Here is a 5,026-nt window from a genome sequence, read left to right on the forward strand (position 1 = left end):
GTTGAATTCTATTCTATTCTATTCTAATTGTAAAGAATTCGTATTCCACATTCAACAAGTCCATCAAAAATAACCGCTAAGATACAGAATTTTAATCTTTAGTCTTGAGAGAAGCGATGGGCTCACTGATTGATACTAACACCCTTTAGACACATAACTGTGGGACTACATTTGTCTTAAAATACCCAATGAAAAAAAATAAACTCTCATTTGAAAATGGTAAGGCTGTTATCCATATAATTGTGTCGAATAACATTTCAAAAGAACATGGTATCATTTAATGGTATTTCCTAGGTGATATATGCAGTCCAGAAATACAGGAGAAAATAAAATAGCTAGATAAAAGAGAGAAAGGATGTACGTGACAGAAATAAAAGAGCCATACACTATTATGCAACAGAGTGTGTGTGTGACAGAGGGATGTCATAAAGGTGTTACAGCAGCAATAACACCTCTGCATTGCCACGGTAGCACATAGTAGAGGGATGCTGCTAATGCCACATGACCTGCATGCAAATGGTGACACACCTTAGAACATATTATAGCAATCTAATGCATTGTGACTGCCAGTATACTGTAAGACACTATAATCCACTGTGTAGTCAAACAGTAACTCTTATAATGTATTGTCTCTGGCAGAGATAATGGAATGATCTGTTTCCGGGGTTTGAACATTGCTGTGATTACTGTTAAAAGTGATATGTTCTATAGATGCATTTCCTATATTGTGATAACTATTAACAATGTGGTAGTAAAACTTCTTTCCACTTTCCCTGTTATATAAAAACATATTTTTCTACCTGTTGATGCTTGTATTGAGTTCTACAGCTATCCCAACAAACAATGGTTTATCACAGTCTCACCACCAACATGTGGACTACCATAGTGTCAGCTGCAAACTGTTCTATCAGTCCAGCTTAGACATTTTTTTTGGAAAGACAAAAATCCCATGCACTTATTGATTGCTTCTTTAGAGTTTTTAAAACAATAAATTGTCTTGTCTTCTGCTTTGTGTCTGTCTTGAGTGAGTTTTGTTAGAGCCTCATCCTTAAATCTGTCCAAACTGACTACAGGTATGTTTGGAGGACTGTCTCATCTGACCATAAAGGTGTCACTTGTGGAGCAGGAGCTTCTTTGTTGATTGGCTCTCAGTCCATCGCAATGGGGAGAGAGAGAGAGAGAGATCACATTGGGGAGACAGGTCAGGCCAGGTAGCGAGGAAAAAAACATCAAAATGTGTAACACAAAAGGATAATACAGGAATGCACAGATATCAACACACCATAGCACAATAAACACAGACAAGCAACATGGGAAAGTGTTCCAGTGTGTACATCTGATCTGGGACGCTGTAATCTTTGACTGCACCTTCAGCTGACCCGATGTCCACATCAGAGGAGACGTAAGCGTTGGAGGTGGCGTTGAATCCGGGGTAGGGAGGGTGATGCGTCAGTGAGTGCTTATCAGTATCAGTATATGTATGTGTGTCCATAGTTCAGCTGAAACAGTGTCCTTTGTCCTGCCAGGCTAAGTAAACAGTCTTCCAGCCAACCCAGGTGGCCTTGCATGGAATGGGAAGGAACAGACTCAACACAGTCGTTATCAGGGAGTTTTTGTTCGGCTCCAGCCTTGAGCCCACAGCTGGCACCGAAGGGGTAGCCGGATTATGATGGTGATTTTTCTTTTCCAACAACTCATGAGAATTTCAAGCTGTTCTTTAACACTTCGACACTGGTCTCTCAATCTCCCATTGGAGAGCCGCGAGTTTCTCCATGTTGTTAACCTTCAGTTCCGTGGTGTTGTCATTCTTTTGCCCAAAGAGCTGATTCTGAGACCTCACGACCGCAGTGAGCTGTTCCAAGATGTAATCCAACTTCCGCTCAGAGGTGTTGTTCTGAGTGGACTTTTCCTTGATGTAATCCAATGTACGCTCAGAGGTGTTATTCTGAGTATTCACGGAAGCCGTTAGCGCCTCCAAGCTCTTAACCATGCTGCCTTCAGTGAGCCCTTTCTGAGAAGTCGCGCCTCGTCCCATCGTTTCAATCCCAGCGGGCAGCCTTGGAGAGTTTGAACAGCCGGTTCCACTTTCTTAATTCTCCGATAAGCCAGGGCCAAGCCAGCTCCTATCAGCAAGAACCCTGTTATCATGGTTCCGAATAGGTAGATATCTTCAGCGTCCTCGATCGACAGTCCCGCCAGGCACACGATCCTCCATATCTGCCACCCGTCCATCGTGTATCCGGCGGGGAAAGTCCCTCCAGGGCACTCGGGCTCTCCTGAGCCCAGACTTCTTGTTGAGAAAAGGGTGTCAATAGCATTCAGAGACCAGTTGATCAAATCCATAATTCTCTTTTAGGTTTTTGAAACAGACTGTGAGAGAGTGTTCCAGGGAAAGTAATACAAAAAACACGAGACTAGACAAGGACATAAGAACTAAGCAGGGAAAAAAAATAAGGGAGGAGAGGAGAAAAAGTGCGTCCGCCTCCTCAGAGAGCCAAAAGAAAGAGAAAAAGTCAATATAAAGCTTGCTCTTGAACATACTAACCAATTTCCTCTCATCTGAGGGTGACAATTTGGGTCTTCAAATTCGTCAAAGTCGTGTAGCATTCGAATGACTAGTACTTAGTTACCATTGTACAGATGTATTAGTCTGATACTAGCCCTACAAAAATAAGAGAACACAGATAAAACGTCAACAATCACCCCTACAAGCAAGCACTTTGGCAACAGTGGGAGAGAAGAGCTCCCTTTTAACAAGGAAGAAACCTCCAACAGAAAGAACCAGGTTCATGAAGAGGCTGCCATCTACTGCTGGACTGAAAGCTGAAGGCTCTGCCTCCCATTCTACTTTTAAATTCTCTCTTAACCACAGATTGAACAGGATTCTGAGAGCAAAGTGCTCCATTCAACCAGAGTCATGCCGGCAGCTTTCAATGGTTACCAAAAGTGTTTAATTAAGTTGCAACTAGCTAAGGGACATTTAACCAAATATGTAAAATAAACATTTAAACCACAACCAGGCATTTTTAAATCTAAAAAGCATCACCCACCTTGTACTGGGGTTTCCCTCTGGACAACAGGGCAGCTTTCTTGCACTTTGTTCTTTTGAGGAACAGGTCCTAACTGCTGTAGATAGATGCCTTGTGCAGGTTCCTCCAGGAAATTCAGTATGCACCAAAGGTCAGTTTAGACTATGGTAGAGTAAGGGTATCTCTTCAGAAAGATGAAAAAAGGCTGTGAAATGGGATGAATGAAAAAATGCATTTAACCCACTGCCTTTTTTTAATCTGTGATGATCAAGATCTTTTGAAAACAGATGCAACAGTAAGGAACAAGCCTGTGTAACCACATGGTCAAGTAGTTAAGTACTGAACGTATCCTGGATAATGCGTTATACCTGAAATGTGCCACTGAAGCCATGAACTCACTAAGAAATGTTTACACTGTCATGAACTGGCTGTGTGGAGGCAGATGAGGACCCAAACGCAAAACTCACGGAGACAGGAACTGAACTCAAAATCACGGCTTTATTGCAGGCCTTAAAACGAAACAGAACTAAACCGGGAATTCTAACAGAAGACCGCGGGAACACAGAAAGACACACAGGTTCGGGGAGGAGACATTGACGACGCGACACTGAACTGAGGGAGACATGCACATAAATACACATAGGGTTAACGAGGGAAGTGGGAGCACATGGGGAACACAGCTGACACAGATAATCGTAACGAGACAGGGCAGGAGTGAACACAACATGACGCATACTGACGAGAGACTGTCAAAGTAAAACAGGAAGTACACAGAGGTTCAGACAGGAGGAGAGAGAGCACAGACATACGGGCTGGGGAAAACATTGAATGAAACACAAGGAGGGGAAATGAGGACTCAGATACACAGAGGGGCACACAGGGGGTAATCAAATAAGGAACATCTTAACAGAACCAAGGAACCACGGCATAAATAAGGAACAAAATACAAAAATACAAGAAAACTAAGAATGCTGGGCCAATATGGCCCAGGATCATGACATACAGAGTTCCAAGCGATTTTTTTTTTTTTTTTTTTGGTGGGTCATCATAGTCTTATTTTGAGATTTTTTGACTCATTCTATTTCTGGTCGAACCACAACATCCTACATTTTGGTGAGGTATGGCTGATTTAACAATAAGTTGATTGTTGTATTACAGAATTTGCCAATTATGATCTTTCATATAATCAATCAATGTAATCTGCAAGCATTAAATGAAGCATAAAACCTGTACTTAAAGTAAAAGTTTGTTTCAATGGCCTCTTCTTACATCTAAAAGTTCTGACTGTGTGTGCGTTAACCAGATCAAAAGAAGAAAGCTTGACAGTTGCTCTACACTTAGAACTTAAAAGCTAGAAGGTAGCTGTTCATAGGTGACAGTAGTCAAGCCTTTAGAAAGAAGAGAGCTGGAGGACTATCCTTCCTATTAGCCTTTGGTAACTTGATTAGAATCCTGATGTGCTAAGCTGTTGAGCAGGCTAATTTAACACTTTAATGTGAGGCATAAACTGGGCTACTGTACTGGTTGAAAACTTGTGGAATTCTGTAATTGAGAAAGCTTAAGATTCCCAGTGTCTTCACAGTGTCACAAAACAGTGTTTAGATGAATATGACACCTTCACTGCATTATTCTGTGGAGCTACTTTCTCTAATTTAACATTTATGATGTATTTCTTTGGGGTCATTTACGTATCAAAGAACTGTGTCTGTTTAGTGGTCGGTATAGTAAATGTGGGAAGCAGAAATGCCAAATGTCTCTTCAAATGTGAGAGTCAGTCTGGATTGACCTCTGGTTTTTTTTAAAGCCATCATAGATGTGAGCCAGGAATAACTAAAAAGGTTTTACACGAGTCATGTCAGATATTTCTGTCATCCTTGCAGTGAGCAATATTTCAAGTTTTTGTGTATCCGGGAACATCACAACAGCCGAAACTGAATCACTTGACGGTTTCACAGAGTAAGAATTTATTGTCTCATCTTCTGTTTACAAGCCCGGTC

Source organism: Haplochromis burtoni, unplaced genomic scaffold, assembly GCF_018398535.1.
Source record: "Haplochromis burtoni strain Fernald_Lab_line unplaced genomic scaffold, NCSU_Asbu1 Contig_474, whole genome shotgun sequence".
In the NCBI taxonomy this organism is placed as follows: Eukaryota; Metazoa; Chordata; class Actinopteri; order Cichliformes; family Cichlidae; genus Haplochromis; species Haplochromis burtoni.